Genomic DNA, 17,997 nt, shown 5'->3' with positions numbered 1-17,997 from the left:
CTTCCATTTTTGAAGATAAAGATCATTAAAGATAATTTTGGTTCTGAATAGTACCATTTTATGCCTCTAGGCTGGCTGGAACAGAGTACAATGCTGGGCACAGATAGTAGTTGTTCATGTTAGTCCTTGAATAAAGCATTCAAATGTGTGTATTAGTTACATCTATACACTGTAGTTATTAAACGAGAGTCTTGATTCTGCTCTAGGGTTGAGTATGGCCCTAGGACCAAGGAAATGAACAACTGTACCTTGAATTGTTTATTCTTCTTTACAGGATGGGACTAGAAAGAAGGAGCAGGAGGCCTGATTATGCCTTTTGCCTCAGGCTCCAATATTGCTTGGTAGGGCACCTACCTTATGAGATTCCTGTGAGGTTTAAATGAATTAAATATACATCAGAGAGTAGGCTCTTTAGAATACTGCCTGAGGGAAAACGTATGTGTTTATTAGGGAGTGCAACTCCAGGAAAATGGAGTGAAAGGCAAAGGAATTTCATAAGGCAAGAGAGGAGAGAGAGTAAATACAGGGGAGTATGCTATTGAGCTAGTCACAGTTTACTGGTTGCACAGACTCACCAGACCTCTCCAAGAAGCTGGATGAAAACACCTAGAAATAGACCCGCAGAGAGGAGGATGAACAAGCAATTTATCTGCTGGCCTCTTCCTATCTCCTGTCTTTCATTGGTCAAAGTTGACCTATGGGGTTGTAATGCCACCACATGTCTGAATTGTATTAGCTGGCCCTCTAGACAGCTGTTAGAAAAGCCTCCATGGGTCCTGTCCAGCCACTGTGCAGGCCCAGTGGTCTCTCCTTGTCAGGCAGAGCCTAGCATGGTGGCTCCTTCATCTTTAGTGGCCACTGTGGCCGTGATTTTACAGCCACAGGGATAATATGAGCCATATAATTAGACTCTGGATTCTTCCCAGTATTTCCAACCTGGGAAACTAGCTGCTGCTCCCTCAGTAATCTTTTTTTAGATATTTGAGGCAAGCAGTTGTTTTTTGCACTGACTGGTCTCTCTGCCTTGTAAGCAGTTCGTGTGATCTTCAAATATCAGGATTTTTTTGGATCATCTTGTGCTCAACTCAAAAGTTACCTTTTCAGAAAGGCCTTTAAATGAGCAGCACAGCTTTCCTCCTTCTCAGATAAAGAAATACATTGATCTCCTTTTTTTTTTTTTAACTTGTATCCTTGTTATTATTATTTTTTAAAAATGAATGTACTTTTGCCCCACATATGAAGAACATTTTATGTTATAAAAAAGGAAAGGGCGTGAATCTGGGCCGTGGGCTTGCTCTCACACCCAGCAGCCTGACAGTTCACACAGCCAAACCACAAGTGGAACTAATGTCTCATTATTGTCTTCCCATCACATCTGACCTATTGTGAATCAGCCCTCTTTCCCTATCAATATCAAAATTGGCTTGTTCAGGATGTGAAAAGATGTCATTTCTCTTCCTGTTTCTTTTTCATTCTCTTTAGAGAAATTAATTTTGACTTTGAACTCTTGGCTTATAGTAAATTTAAAGCTGACAACTGAAATTTAGAAAGCAAAATCAGAGAACCACAAATATAAAAGATCCTTTTTACATTGTTTCCTTCCTCCTTCATTTCTTCATTTCCCTCTCCCCATGGAACATATGTCTGGTGAACTCCCTGCTGCCAGGTCTTTGGTTCTTTATTTCAGATATTCGTGTCATTCATGGTTTCTTATCATGTTTCAATACATGCTAAATAACTCACAAGGCTCAAGAATTCATCTTGTGGCAAAGATAATGCATGATAAAAAATTAAGATACCCTAATATTTCCCCTGTAACCATAGTTTAATTTAATTTATGATTCTTCAAGGAAACAAAAAACCTTAATTAGCCAGTTACAGTCCTTGTTTCAAAATTAACAGGTGTCTTTATAGCCTCTGCTTTTTTATTTATCCCACTGCCAAGGAATGTCTATATAAGGCACAATGATCAGAACTGACACTTTATTTAACAAATCTAGAAATAAACAGTCTCATTAGCAATTGAATCCTCTCACAACCATCTGCTTGTTGAACACTAATTTCTGTGATATTTTGACTGTGGTCACTCAGGGTCTGGTTGGAACCCACCGATGATGGGAATGTACAACCACATGATATGTCTTTCCTTTCAGAAAAACTCTAATCATTAAGAACTTCTTTGGGGTATACTGAGCTGCAATCTATCTCCTTGTAATATTGACCCACTGATGTTGTTCATGCCGTGAAGCAGTGTTTCACAAAGTATGTTCTGTGGACCATCTGCCTCAGAGTTATAAAAAAGGAAAGGGCGTGAATCTGGGCCCTTTTGTGGTTCTTTTTTTTTTTTTTTTAATTTTATTGGGGAATATTGGGGAACAGTGTGTTTCTCCAGGGCCCATCAGTTCCAAGTCGTTGTCCTTCAATCTAGTTGTGGAGGGCGCAGCTCAGCTCCAACTCCAGTCGCCGTTTTCAATCTTAGTTGCAGGGGGTGCAGCCCACCACCCCATGTGGGATTTGAACCGGCAACCTTGTTGTTGAGAGCTCGTGCTCTAACCAACTGAGCTATCCAGCAGCTCCTCACTTGTTGAAATGCAGGTTCCCTGACTCTCCTCCACACAGGGTCATTTGACTGGCAGTTGGTAGCTATGGAGCCCAGATCCCTGTTTCATAAGCTTTAATACGATCCTCTGCTTGCTTATGTTTGAAGATCACATCACTGCTCTAAAGCCAAAGACAAAGCCTCTTACATACACCGAGCCCTTAAGATAGTTGGAGACAAGTATTATTGTCTAAGTTTCTCCATGTTGTCTGTTCTCTGGACCAAGTGTTCCAGTTTTTTAAATTGTCCCTCATATGAAATGGTGACAAGTTTCATTCTCTTTGAACTACTTCATTTTATTAATTTGTCCTAAAATATGATGCCCAGACCTGAATAGAATGTTCTAGCTGTGGCCTGACAGGGGTAGGAGGTGGGGCAGAATAAAAAGACCAACCCCTTCTTAGCATAGATAGTGTATTTCTTACAAAAGAAACGAGTAATGAATTTAAATACATTTATTTGGTTCAACAACTTCAGTTACCATTGAACATTTGGTCTAGAGAGAAATAGCTTGAATATAACTGTGGATTTTCAGACAAAAATATTCATATGTTAGCTGGAGCACTATGTATGATAAAACCTCATTACTCTGGAATGCTAATTTGGAGTTTTTGGTAGTTGGCATGGGGTTAAAATAAAGATGGTCTTTGGCTTCTCTATGCTAAGTAGATTCAGTAAACAAAAAATAATATAAAAGATTGCGAGGATATAATTAACCTACTTGAGAGAACACATTTTTCAAGTAGTTTGATATCTGTTTATGTACTCTCAATTTACATATTAATAAAGTAATTCTTGTTATTTATGAAAGCAGTATAAAAGTATCTACTTGACTACGCTTTTGGGCCTATTAGGATGTCATTGTATAGATATAAAACATAAAATTGCATTTGTTTAAATAATATAATTCATAGTTTTCATTAGTTTAGACTGGTCTGCTCCCCAACTTGTCTGAGTTAAATAAAAGTTGACTGCACACAACTAAGGGTTGATAGACCAGCTAAGGGTTGATCATTTTCTTGACATAATTTAAGATGTTTACATTTTTGTCCTTCATATTATAACCTGATGGTTATCACTAGCTGTGTGAGCAAGTATTCCTAAAAATAAAACAAATACAAGATAATTTGTAAATCTTTCCCACAAAGTCATTTAATATTAAATAATAGTAAGCCTTGTTTATTTTTCTCCTTCATGTAAATTCTTAGTCTTCTTTCTATGGTTCCTCTTCTCCTTCCTTCTCAGTAGAGCTAGCATTTGATCCTTTGCTTTCTCTGTCAAGCCCTCTTCTCTCTGTTTTGGAGAATTCCTTCGGTCCTTAAGGCTTTATCTTTGCATATCTTCTACCACTGACTTCCCAATCTATATCTCTAGCTCTATCCTTTTGGCTGATTCCTACAATTTGATTTCAGAAACAAAGTAAATGTTTATCAAGTATCATTGATAAACATTGGTCAATGATATTTGTTCCTTTCATAATAGTAATCTTATTTTATCCTCACAACAACCTTGTGAGGTGGGTTGCATCACTCCTGTTTAAGTACAGGGACACTGAGGCTTAGAAAGTTATGTTCAACTTTACCTTAATTCAACATTAGTTTGTGAGGATAGTTTGGTTATTGTCTGTCGCCATGATATCTCCATGATGTTCAAAGACCGTATCTGTTTTTGCTGAACAGTTGTTTGTACTTGACCTGGTATGGAGTAAGCACTAAATAAATATTTAAGAATGCGAGAATGAATGGTCAGGTATGCATTTTAGGTAGACGGTAGGTAACAATTAGTTTGACTTGAGGAGTTCAAAAGCATCAGAGAAGCTAGGAAGCAATTGCGATAGCCCAGATAAGAGATGGTGTGGCTTAGTGGTGGTGGTGTGGTGGGGAGATGAGGAGACATGCTCCTAGTTTACAGAAGAGAGGGCACTTCATTCAGAGGGGAAAGTGCTTTGCAAAGATCTTTAGGCTCTCACAGTCAGAGGATTTGGAGATTTCCTGGACTCCCAACTTTCTGGCTGGGTGACTGGTATATGATGTTGCCATCAACTCAGTCTGGAAATACAGGAGAAAATTCTTTAGGTCTTTAAGCATTCCATTACCAGGTTAATCTTCCTCAAACACCATTCTTATCATATTACTCTCCTGATTAAGAATCCATAATGACCTTATGGATTCTCAAAACAGATATATATATTTTTTTTTTTGTACACAAATAACTTATTCTGGTATTCAATATTTTTTTACCTTCTCCTCTCTTTATTGCAAATGGATTATAAATACCTTAAGGGCTGGGAAAATATCACAAAGTTTTGTTACTATTGCTGTTACTGTATAGTACCCAGCATAGTGCTGGGTGAGCAATATGTGTGTAACACTAATTTGTTTAAAGGATTTTAAAACAAATCATGATTATGAATATGGAGTGATTTAGAAAAATAATAATGTAACTTGCTTTTACTTGAATCTATGTTACAATTCAAAATACAGTTGACCCTTGAATAATATAGGTTTGATCTGTGTGGGTCCACTTATACATGGATTTTTTTTCAATAAATACTGTAAATGTATTTTTTCTTCCTTATAATTTTCATAATAACATTTCCTTTTCTCTAGCTTACTTTATTGAAATAATACAGTATATAGTGCATATAACATACAAAATATGTGTTAATGACTGTTTATGTTATTGGTAAGGCTTCTGGTCAACAATGGGCTATTAGCAGTTAAGTTTTAGGGGAGTCAAAAGTTATACGTGGGGCCGGGCCAGTGGCTCAGGTGGTTGGAGCTCCATGCTCCTAATCCAAAGGCTGCTGGTTCGATTCCCACATGGGCCAGTGGGCTCTCAACCACAGGTTGCCAGTTCAACTCCTCGAGTCCCACAAGGGATGGTGGGCTGTGCCCCCTGCAACTAAGATTGAACACAGCACCTTGAGCTGAGCTGCCTCACGCATGGCTCAGTTAGTTGGAGCGCGGGCTCTCAACCACAAAGGTTGCCAGTTCAACTCCTCGACTCCCGCAAGGGATGGTGGGCTGTGCCGCCTGCAACTAGCAACGGCAACTGGACCTGGAGCTGAGCTGCGCCCTTCACAACTAAGACTGAAAGGACAACAACTTGAAGCTGAACGGCACCCTCTACAACTAAGATTGAAAGGACAACTTGACTTGGAAAAAGAAATTAAAAGTTATACGTGGATTTTTGACTATGCTGGGGGTCATGCCCCAACCATCACATTGTTCAAGCGTCAACTGTAATAAGAAATGCTTATATAGTATATTTTATATGATAGACATTAATCCTAAATGCTTTACTTCTATTAACTCATTTAATCCTCACAACAACCCTATAAGACCGATGCTGTCATTATCCCCATTCTACAGATGAGGACACTGAGGAGGTGAAGGACATTGTTTAATGCTGCACAGCTAGTAAGTGTGAAGTTTGGATTTGAACCCAGGCAGGTCTGGACTAAATATATACTTAACTACCATATACAGAACCTTTGAGATAACTCAGAATGCATTGATTATTATAGTTGCAAGTTAAGTAATTATCCCATTTACCAAAGATGGATACCTGATTAATTAAATGCTAAAAAAGGTGATCAAAATCTATAACACCCTTGAGCAAATATATGTCCTTCCATTTCTCCCATCATCTGATATGCTCATGCTTGGTATCATTAAAAATAATAAAGGTTTAAGTGGTTCTTTTGCATCTATAACTCATTTGACTCTTAGAAGTCATGTGGTGGGTGGGTAAACATGATTATCCTCCATTTTTAAGAGGAAGGTGACACAGCCAGTGCTGGAAGAATAGAGATGCTGATCAGGGTTCTTGTTTCTAGGCCAGTGTTTCCATAGCACTAGTGATTGGTTGTCTGACCCAAATTCTTTCAATAAGAGCACACATCTTAAGGACAAACTGTAGAATCTAATGTTATCATGTATGTAGGAAATATTGAATTTCAAGTTGAGATTTCCTAGGTCAGATGTGCAAGTATAAACCACTGAAATCCAATAAGAATTCTTGCTAAAATGTCTTATTCAAAATTATCTCATATTGTGTTGAATTTCTGAAATATTTAGCTGTTTATGGTTTGACCTTTGGGAGCTATCTTTCTTTTTTTTCACAGTTAGAGGAAAGTTTTGTAACTTAGTAACCATACCTTTTTATCACCTTGCTGAATTACCAGTAGTTATTATTGGTTTCAATTATTGTAATTTGATGACTGGAATTTGAATGTTTAGTTCACTAGGAATCAGTCTAGGCTCATCAATTCACCAAAATAGGGGAGAATAATAATAAGTATCTATCACTTAGAGTTGGACAGGATTGACTGTATTAATTTGTGAAATGTTTAGAAAAGCTCTTGGTCCACAGCAATATTCAGTAAATGCAAAGTATGATTATCATTATCATTATTATTAATAACATAAGTACTAATGGCGTATAACAATGACCTTCTCAGGGGAGTATTGCATTTTATATAGTGGCACCAAGAACTGTTTTATGGAAGAAGGCTATCTATGTACCAAACCATCCCTGAGAGCTCATTTGAAATCTGTCATTCATTATATTACATCCTTGCTGAGACCAAACCACTGTTAAGGCTAATAACATCCTTGATCTTACTCTCTGTTATATAAAAGGAGTATGTTTTTTCCAAGTGTATGTTCTGGGTGACACCTGGAAACTCAGTATTCTAAGTTCCAATCTAGAGCAAATAAGGATTTATTTGTAGGATAGAAAGCATTTTATTGCTACTGACTACCTGGTAACAATTTATTAATTAGAGAAGATGAAAATTTTAGTCCTCTTTATCAAGTGTACCCTGCAGGATTGATGCCCCATATTCAAGCTTTTTGTGTGGTTATGGCTTCAACGACTTTTCTATTTGTTATGTCACTTGACATTAACATTGTTTAACAAACCAAGAAGTAAAATATTCAAAACAAAGAAATCCACAAGAAAAAGATTTGACTCATGAAAGGGGTACCCCTAACTTCCTTTGCTAGGTAAAATGAATCATTACTGGGTAATGACCTTAGGGCAACATTTTCAAATAAAACATAATGTTCTCCTTTTCCTTTAATTTCACTCTTATGGATATGTGGTTATAATGAAACGTCCCTCATATTTATTTCAGAGTTATCTTCTGAGACTGGAGCCATTTCTGCTCCAAAACTACACACCTTAGAGATGCCTGGCTTGATACACAGGAATACTGGTGTGAATAAATGAGCCAATGCACTGTTTTGTGTTCTGTAAGACCAGTGGGGGAAATAGTCAATATTCCTCCCAATCTGTGGGAATTTCTTTCCTTCCCACCTTCCTGCCCTTATCTTTTCCCTCCACTTCTACCTTCCCATGTCTATTTCCTTTTCCCTTCGTATTGCCCTTTCTTTTACAGTAGTCTCCCCTTAGCCACAGTTTTGCTTTGCATAGTTTCAGTTAACTGCAATTCTACCATCATCCAAAAATATTAAATGGAAAATTCCAGAAATAAATAATTCGTAAGTTTTTGTTCTTTTGTTTTTTTAACTTGTGTGCCATTCTGAGCAGCGTGATGAAATTTTGAGCTGTCACACACCATCCTGCCCAGGATGTGAATCATCCCTTTATCCAGTGTATCCATGCTGTATATGCTCCATGCCAGGTAGTCACTTAGTAGCCAGCTTGGTTATCAGATCTACTATTGTGGTTTTACAGTGTTTGTGTTCAAGTAACCTTTTTGTTAGTTAATTTTCTCAAAGAGCAAGAGTAGTTTAAACTTTATTATAGGTATGTATATATAGGAAAAAACAGTATATATAGAGTTTGGTACTATTTGTGGTTTCAGGTATCCACCGAGGGCCTTGGAATGTATGCCCTTTGGGTAAGAGGGGATGACGATACTTTCTTTTCTTCTCTCCTCCTATTATCTCTCTATTCTTCCCTCCCTTTCACCCTTACACTCTGACTTTCTCATTCCATTATTTATTTCAATCTAGGCAATTCTGTGGCAGCTTTTAAATCCAAAAGGCAAATCGTGACTTATATGACTAAAGGACTAAGGCCAAAACATTTATTCAGGTAGTCTTTTGTCCTTGCTTGCTTTCCCTATTTCTATAAGGATTTAGTTCTAGCATACAACTTTTAGCTCTTGATTTATTCTCACTTTTACAGACCTCTCCTAGCCCTACTTTGCATCTCTATGTAATCTCTGTCTTTCTTACTTTTAGACTGCTGGATTCTACTCTGTATCACCTCCTTCTGTACAGCTTCTATACAGCTGTCCTCTGGTGAGTCCCAACAGGGTCTGTTCAACCTGCTTCAAGGTGGTGCAGCCATCTTTCCAGCTCCCTCCTTCCCTGATATTTCTAGGTCAGCCTCATCTTCTATGTTGAATGGTTCAGCTATTAATTTATTATGATATTTATTCATTCAACATATATTTATAGAGCCCTATACATGATAATAAAGTTAAAGGAAATGGACCTTTTCTCTTTTTACATATTGCATTTTTTCTTGAGTTTTCTACTATACATTCTACTGAATATAAGAAAGCAAATGTTGTTATACATTTCATCTTGCCCATTCAAATAATGCCAGATAATTTTTACACAAAATTAAACCTAACAGAGGTTTTAAATTAAAGTATAATCCACATGGCACCAAATACTCACCTTGTTTCCTTAGCTCTAATGATGATGTCCTTATAAAATTAAATAAAAGAAAACTCGTTGATTGACAGAGTTCTTAATTTTTGATTAAGACATTTTGGTCTTGCTTAGAGCCTAATCTGTAGATAGATGCAATATGAATATAGTATTAAGTACCTTTCCACCAGTTATTATGTGTTTACCAAAATGGGAGAAAAAAACTACATTGAGAAGTCTGCGAGGAATCCACCTTATCTCAAAGTGCACATATTCGCAGAAAAATATAGTTTCAAAAGCTGTGTGTGGTGAAGAGAATGGATGAGAGATTAAGATTCCTGTTTAGTCAGAAAAAGTAGCTTTTAGTCTGACTCACAGTCAAAAACAGTGCTCAACATTCCTTAGTTATGTGTCTTTGTGAGCTTAACCCTAAAAAACTGAGTCAATCTTTTTATGTTTTGTTATTTGTATGTTAATAATAATGTCATTAAGTTATGTTTATAATTATAATATAAGCACTACGTTTTAATTTGGTTTTCTTTTTAGATAGTATTTGGCAATGAATGTTATTATTTGCAAAGTAATGTGAATTATGAATATACTATTTTTAGTAAGATTCTACATAGCTAGAAAAGTGTTCTAAATCAAGTGGATAACATGAAATCACCCTGGCTCTAGCAAAATGAGTATTTTTGGAATATGCACCCAAAACCAGAAAACAGGAGAATTCTTAGAGTCTGGTGTTGTTTGTGCCTCAATGAAAAAACATTGAACACATAAGTGACACTACATGAGAAGGCTAAAAATAAGCAGTTTTCTAATTTCCCACTAACCTCTCCTGGTTTAAGCCTAAAATGTAAGATGCGGTATGTTCTCTTAAAGAATTATTAAGGATAAAGAATTGACATGAACCGAGTCCCATGATGTGCATTATTTCATTTATTGTCTTAACATTTTGAGGTAGATATGTATACTCCCATTACACTGGTGAGGGAACCAGAGGTCCAAAAAGGGAGGTCGGTTGTCCAAGGTCATCATGGCAGAGACGCTATTCAAACCGAGGTCTATTTGATTCCCAAATCAATGCTTTTTTTTCACTGCAGACAATTTTTTGGCCCCTCCTGCTTGTGTTTAGGTCAATGAAATAAAGTCACTATGTCACTCTTAGTTGTTGCTATGTTTTGCTCACTGGCAGGGCGGTTCACAGAGTGTTACTCACTGAGGACAACCTTACAAGCTCCCCTGTTGAGGAGCTCGCAAAACGCCAGCTCTCAGCACAAAGAGCCCAGAACTGCAGGGGCACAGGCACAGGAAGACTGGAAGGAGATGGAAGAGACCCACTTACGACACTGTCGTAAAGCAGGTGTAGTCGAAAACCAGTCGAAAGGTCACATCAGGGAGGTTAAGAAAAGAGGCAGATGGAGGAAAGGATGGGGGACAGGTATTGTAGAATAAAAAAGGGGAAAGTGGTGAATGATTAGAGAAGGGAGAGTGAATGAGGATTATCTGGAAGAAACAAGTAGGGCTTTGTGGTGAGAGGAGAGGGTGGAGGGCAAGGCAGAGATGAGACGAGAAGAAACTTTGCCTAAAGAACAAAAAACAGTAAGTACAGCTTTATCTTCATTAGAAAAAGTGGAAGTTTGTCTTCCGTGACAGGTTGTTCCACCCATTGTGTTGTGCTAAGATATTGGATTATCTCAACTGTTTGCCATTAGAAATGTGTAGATTCCCGGGGCCACTTTATGGCCAATGCATAACAACGTGCCTGAGCTTGTGGAGTTTGCTGTGTGCCAGGGTGAGGTGAAAACAGCATGTAATGATAGCCACCTACTTTCTCATCAATTAACCACAGTTTTTCCTATTTAAAAGAGTATACAGAGATGAAAAATAATTTTACAAAGCAGAATAACTCAACCCTTGGGGCCAATTATATGTGATTCATAGATTTCCTGGAGGTAAATTATAGTTTAAAATACAACATGTAGATTCTTCACCAGCTTCTAACAGCCCTGTTTAAGTTTGTTGGAAACTTTGGTAAACTTCCTTAGATACCCCAAGGTCATATTTTAGGTTCACAGCCCATTTTATGGAGGTTTGCAAACCTTTCAGCAGTGCTGAATTGGATTTCAGTTGAATTGCATGCAAACTTGGGTCAAGTTTCAAGGGAACACTGGGTAGTTCTTTTCTTTCAGGTAGAAGCCAGGTGAAACTCAAAGGGTCCAAAGTGGGTTTTGCTTTGAGTTTCTTTGGGGTTCTGCTTGAACTTGACACTCAAAGTGAAACTCAGGAGGTCTGAACCTCTTGCAAACTGGGGCTCAAAGGGAGGTTTTTGGAAGCAAACTTGCATTTTGAAAATGCTGAGCTAACAGTGCTAATTGGTGCTTTAATTTGCTTTGCCCAAACCTCTGAATAGAGTTTTGTCTGGAAAAAGGTTTCTCTTAGCATCTGTAGAATTTAGTAACTCTTTTCAAGAGGACTTTGGTCTTGCTAACAGGTAGTCTGAAGCAAGGAAAATGCACAAATTGCCCTAATGTCAGATTGCCATGCACAGTCCCTGAAGTAGGCCATGGAATGGATCAATCAAATCCTTATATCACATCTCTGAATTGGGATTATAGGTATCTCTGGCAATTCAGTTTATCTGGGCAATTAAAATTAAAGCTGAATGTGTTGCCTGTATTACCTAGATACTTGGTATTCTATAAATATGACCACAGTGACATGAAAATATTCTCTTACTGGTCAGAATGAATAACGAGAAAGAGAATCCTGGGTTTCCCCCACACCCCCGCCCCCATGAAATATATCCATAAAGACCAATATATAACAATCCTTTAAAAGTGAAGACACAGTAAACATATAGATGAGCCAATTGCAAGGGCATTTTGCAAGATGTGCTTCTGCCCTGATTAGTGGTGGGTGCTAGGGCAGAGGAGATTTAATTTAGTTTTGGCAAACAAGTTGAATACAAAATTAAACTTAACAGAAATTAGGGTTTTTCTTTTTTCTTTTTCTTTTTTTTTTTTTAGAAAGGAAACAAGTTGGCAGAAGTTTGGCATATCAACAAAAGGAAATCACAGAAATAAAAGGATTAGTCAAAATAAAGATCAAATGAAGATCTAAAACAAATTGGCTTCAGCCCAGGAAACATTTGTTGCATTTTATAAGCAGGTCTTTCCTTCCCAAGTGTGAAGAACAGAGGAACCACCTGATCTTCCCCTAAAGGTCATCAAGTGCTCTGCGTACTGGTGATGAAATGCTCTGGAGCACCAGAGAAAGCCCAGCACAGGTACAGTATTGAAAAGAAATTCAAGCGTCCTAGCCCTAAAACTAGAAACAATTTTTAAAATTAGTTTTAGGTGTACAATACAACATACTGATTAGACATTTACACCCCTCACAAAGTGATAACCCCGTAAGTCTACTACCCATCTGACACTGTACATAGCTATTACAATACCATTGACTATATTCCCTATGCTGTACTTTACATCCCATGACCACACACACACACACACACACACACACACACACAAGACCTAGCCGGACAATCAGCTCTGATGCAGCTTTTGGAGCAAAAATTAATGTAAGACCCGGTCTTATTTTACTATAATATAAGACTAGGTCTAATATAATATAACAAGACCGGATCTTGTATTTTTTGCTCCAAAAGATGCATTAGAGCTGATGGTCCGGCTAGGTCTTATTTTTGGGGAAACATGATATATATATATATGCATATATATATATATATATATATATATATATATGCATATATATATATTATAGTTGACATTCAATATTATTTTGCATCAGCTTCAGGTGTACAGTGCAGTGGTCAGGCATCCACACAGTCTATGAAGCGATCCCCCCATAAGTCCAGTACTGATTGGAAGGCAATGAATATTGGTAGGCAGATTCTAAGCAAGTGATGTACCAAGTTTTCAGACTTCAGAAATACACAGTGGCTGTTTTAACCAAATGAATAAACAATCTCTCTCTCTCTCTCTCTCATTTTTCTATAGAGTAGGCATTCTGGAAGATGTTGAACTTTTTCAGACTTCAAAGAATCTTGTTTGATGCATCATTATGACCAATACCACCTAACCTGTGGCCCAGCACAAAATGAAAGGTAGAAACCCTTCTTCAAAAAACAGAAAAAAGTGCTGTTAAATGTACTACATATAAGGCTTTTTCCTTTCTCCTGGGGTCTTCCTCGCCACTTGTGATAATTTTTATTTACTACTTAATGTCATTTTAATTAAAGAAAAATTAAAATTAGAAATTATTAGTATGAAATCTTACCACCTATCTTTATTTTGTGCACAGCCAGTTTTACCTGTAAAAACATTGACTTCATATGTGGAGTAACTGAAATTGCACAATTAGTATTTTGTAGTTCATATGTTTGCTTTTTATTCTTACCAGAACAGTGGAAATGTCTCACAGAATTAACTCAACTGTTTTCATTTCACTTCTTGATATGCCCACATTCTACCAACACTCTGTACCTTTAGTTTACTGATGAATAAGGGCGAGCTGAAAGGAAAAACAACTATAGGGTCACCCCACCTTTCCCTGAACAAAGAGGATTTACAGAAGGCTTGCTGGAGAAGGTGACATCCAAAGACAGTAGGAGTAAACTATAGATATGAAAATAATATCCAGACATGAGAATAATACCCAGAATAATATCATTCTGGTAAGAAGGTGATTACTGTATGAGATTAAACTTTACTACAATTAATGATTTTATTTTTGGCTTATTTTTTCTTGTTCTTGCAATTTTTGATTCCCTGTAATAATGAAATGACACATTTGTAAATGAGGTGTCCATATTCATCACGAGAACTCGACTGCCTTCAGCAAATGCCAGTGTCATTCAGAAACTTCCATCTTTAGGTCACAGATTATAAACCCTATCTTGACGAAGCCATTCAGATAAATATTCAAGATGTGTTGGCAGTTCAAATTTCTAGAACTATGTATAAAAAGAAATTCCACAAATAATACCAAATCCTAGATTCCATGAAGGGGCTAACTATGGAATGATGCTGGAAATTGAAACATTATTTAAATCAAATATGGCCTTCAGAGAAATCAAACTCTAAGGTCCTTGTGATGCTGTAATTCTACCTGTTTAAGGAACTAACTGAGGCTCCAATTTTAGAAAATAATTGGCTTTTGTGTTTATTGTACTTATTTATATTTTAGGTGAAGAAATACAAATAAGATTTTAATATACCCTTAAAAATGTTATGTATTAATTTCTGAGTTTGAAAGGCATTTGCTCTTCAAGTTGTTTCATTATTTTGCAAATAAACACACTCAGAAGCTGTTACACCTGCATTCATTTTACATTATATATGAGTAAATAGATATATAGCTATATCTCTACTTAAGGGGCTATTATACAAGGATGGATAAGTTAGATGAATTTGAGCAGGAAGGGAAAAACATTCTCAGAGCATACACTGCAGTATCTTTTCAGCTTTGTAGCCTTGGACAGCTGGGACATGCGCTTAGCTGATAGATTGGTCTAGTATGAAGCAATGAAGCCCTAGGGCTATCTCCTGGGGAAAAGTCTGTGCAGAACCTGAAGAACCAATGGCCTATACATTTTCATTGGGAGCATTAAGTCTAAGAGCCAGTGTAGAAGATAGAGTTTTTCTTAATCACACAATTACAGTGAAATAGATCATTTTAAAAAATCAAAATGAAAAGAGGAAAAGGCAAGCTGGTCAGCCAGTTGTGTAGAGCAGGTTTATAATCAGGTTATGGGTCCAGTCAGTGCTCTGCACTCCATGGCCATATATTCCCCTAAATCATTACCTCAAAGCTATGCTTCATTAGTCATATGGAGAATCACAGAAGAAGACGTGGGTTAATTTGTACGAATGAAACACTACTCCAGGAAAAAACAGCTCAGAGTGTGTGCGTGCCCTGGAGACCATGGTTCAGAAATATTTTACACAGGGGAGAAACGTTTTATAAACAGCAAATGCCATATGCTTTTGAATTGTCTTAATGGTAAGAGGTGACTTTCCACCCTCATTCAATTTCCCTTGTGAACAAGCATCTGGCCTCCAGCTACATATAGCAAAGACCACAAACCCTGTATTTGGTAGGTCTATACTTGTTGAACAGAAATAAATTGCTCATTTAAATTTTTTTTTATTACGACCTAGAACTTACCTTGAGTATCTGCCTTATTTATACCATTACAAGTCTGAAGGGGAAAGATGAGTTTAACTTGAACAGACACTTTTGGACTTGACTTCTGAGATTATTTATTTTGTGATCCTCCTTTTCTGTTTGTAAATTTCCTGGTGGAAAAGGCAAGCCTTCAAAAGCTAGTGGTCTGCTTCTGTGGTCTATTTCCTTAGACTTTCGCAGCAGTGTCTATTCATTTCTTCACAGCCTGACCTAAATGCCTTTGATAATGGCACAGACGTAAGTGACAGAGCAAGGGAAATGTCAACCAGATTGATTTGAATCAGTAAGTTCAAGGCTGACTTTATTCCTGGAGTGTTCACTAATGTGTGAAAATTCATAAATTTTAGAAAGTGGTTAAAATTGAGCAAATACATTTTTAGTATTATTAAAATGGTTTGACCTATGAAACCCTGGAGAGATTGTGGGAAGACCACACTTTGAGAACAATTGCTGTGACATTGATTATCTCCACGGATGATTAATAGCACACTATTCACCTCTATACCTTGCTTGTTTTTCACTTAACAACCAGTACAAAGAAATAATCTTCACTCGCTTTTATAAAAGCCTAGTATTCCATTGTCTGGATTTACCATAATTTATTTTAACAGTTATCTTTTGATAGACTCTTGGGTTCCCTTTGCCCCATTAAAATTTGTTTTCTGTAATAAACAATAAAAATGTAAATACAGAATTTTATATACAAACAGGTATATTTCTATGAAAAAAATTGCAGAAATGGAATCCAAATTGCAATTTTGTCAGGTTTGGCCAAAATGCCCTTGAGGAAATTTGGTCTAGTTTGCATGCCTACGTAGAATACATGAACAGACTTTCTCCCCCAACTTGCTATTGGGAGGTCTGCTAATCTGGTAGGTGAACAATATTATCTCAGAGTAGTTTTAATGTTCATTGATGTTGTTATGAACACCTTTTCATAGGTTAGAACTCTTTGTATTCCCTTTTCTATGAACTATAGGTTTTCTTTCAGATTGTTGATCTTTTCTTCTCAATTTCTAGGGCCTTTTAAAGGACTAAAGTATCTATGGGCCTTTAAAGTATTGCTCCTGTTGTGAATTTCAAATTCTGTATCTCAGTTTGTCATTTGATTTTATATTTATTCATGGTGCCTTTTGCCATGTAGAACTTTTCCATTTTAATATTTTATTATTTTATCCTTGGTTTCTGCAATTTGGGACTAGGTTTAGAAAGGCTTTTTCTACTTCGAAGTTATAAAAAAAAAAGGACAGATATTTTCTTCTTGTACCTTTAACTTTTTATTTGATAATTTATATTTAACCATTGGCACGTTTGTAGAGTATCTTGAGATATAGTGTAAAGATTAATCCAATTTAATGTTTTTCTATTATACTGCTCACTTTTTGCTGCACCATATATTGTAAAAGTCGTTTTTTCACATTGAATTGAGAAGTAATCTTTATCCTGTAATAAAATCTTGAATATATTTGATTCCAGTAGTATATTAAAAATTGAAATCTCATAAACTAGTAGGAATATATTTCAGTGATGCAAGAGTCACTTAATATTAGAAAATGTATTAATATAACTTATTAGATTAAAAGATCTCACAACCACTATGTTGATATAAGTCAATAGTAGGATCCAATTGACTGAGAGACCAGATAAAGGCACCTCCTGATAAATCAAGAAAATTTGCTTATCTGGAAGCTACAGAAGGAAGTCATTGCAATCAGGATATACAGCAAAGAGGCCAGCAGCATTCTCCAATAACAGACAGAGGACACTGGCAGATGTTCAATTGCAGATAGTAAGTCCAAAAGAGTGAGAGCCACATGAGACCTTGTAGAAGTTCAGCTGACACCTCCAAACTCAGGCTTATATTTTTGAGGCTGTGGCAGTTCTATAGGGTAGAGTAGATATTTGTGAAGCATCATGTCATAAGAATTAGGTGTATCATCAGTCTTCGTGGAACCCAAGACATGCTAGACTACCTGGCATGGTACAGGACAGTGTGATTTATTCAGTATGTTTATCCCCATCAGGCTCTTTAAGATACACATCTTGTTCCAATTATTTTTCTGAACTTAGAGTTGTGGAAAAGGAAAAACATCAGTTATAAACTTCTTTGTTAATAACCTCTTAGCTGTAAGACCCAACCTATAAAGAGAAAGTATAGATAATTATTTCAACAGATGTAAAAAATATTCTTATGGTGAAATGTTAGAATTCCTACAAAGACAAGAATTTCTGGTAAAGTATTACCATTCTATATGTATTAAAGGCCCTAAAAATATAATGAGACAAAGAAACTAAAAATGTAAATATTAAAAGAGAAGAAGTAAAATTGCCACTTACAGGAGATATGATTAGGTAATCATACAGGAAATTTAAAAAGAGTCAATAGATGAACTATAATATCTAATTCAAGAGTCCACTAAGGTGGCCAGATGCAATATTTAGAAACAAAAATAGTTTCTTGCATACCAGCAATAACTGATAAGCAATGTAAAAGGGAAAAAACACACACCCTATTCATAATAGCAACAATAAAAAATTTATAAGATG

The 17,997-nt window shown here is 36.5% G+C and overlaps 1 long non-coding RNA gene across 2 annotated transcripts in view; it reads left to right on the top strand.

Moving 5' to 3' along the window:
- LOC141571903 (uncharacterized) overlaps positions 1–17,997 on the top strand; it is a 76,974-nt gene that overhangs the window by 20,625 nt on the left and 38,352 nt on the right. For both annotated transcript variants that reach the window (XR_012496952.1, XR_012496951.1), the window contains 2 exons: positions 12,264–12,523; positions 13,260–13,366. This is a non-coding gene — a long non-coding RNA (uncharacterized LOC141571903). The remainder of the gene's footprint in view (positions 1–12,263; positions 12,524–13,259; positions 13,367–17,997) is intronic.

The sequence above is a fragment of the Rhinolophus sinicus genome, linkage group LG05 (assembly GCF_036562045.2).
Source record: "Rhinolophus sinicus isolate RSC01 linkage group LG05, ASM3656204v1, whole genome shotgun sequence".
NCBI lineage: Eukaryota > Metazoa > Chordata > Mammalia > Chiroptera > Rhinolophidae > Rhinolophus > Rhinolophus sinicus.
Note: the sequence above shows the minus strand (reverse complement) of the source record. Positions and strands in the feature narration are given on the sequence as shown.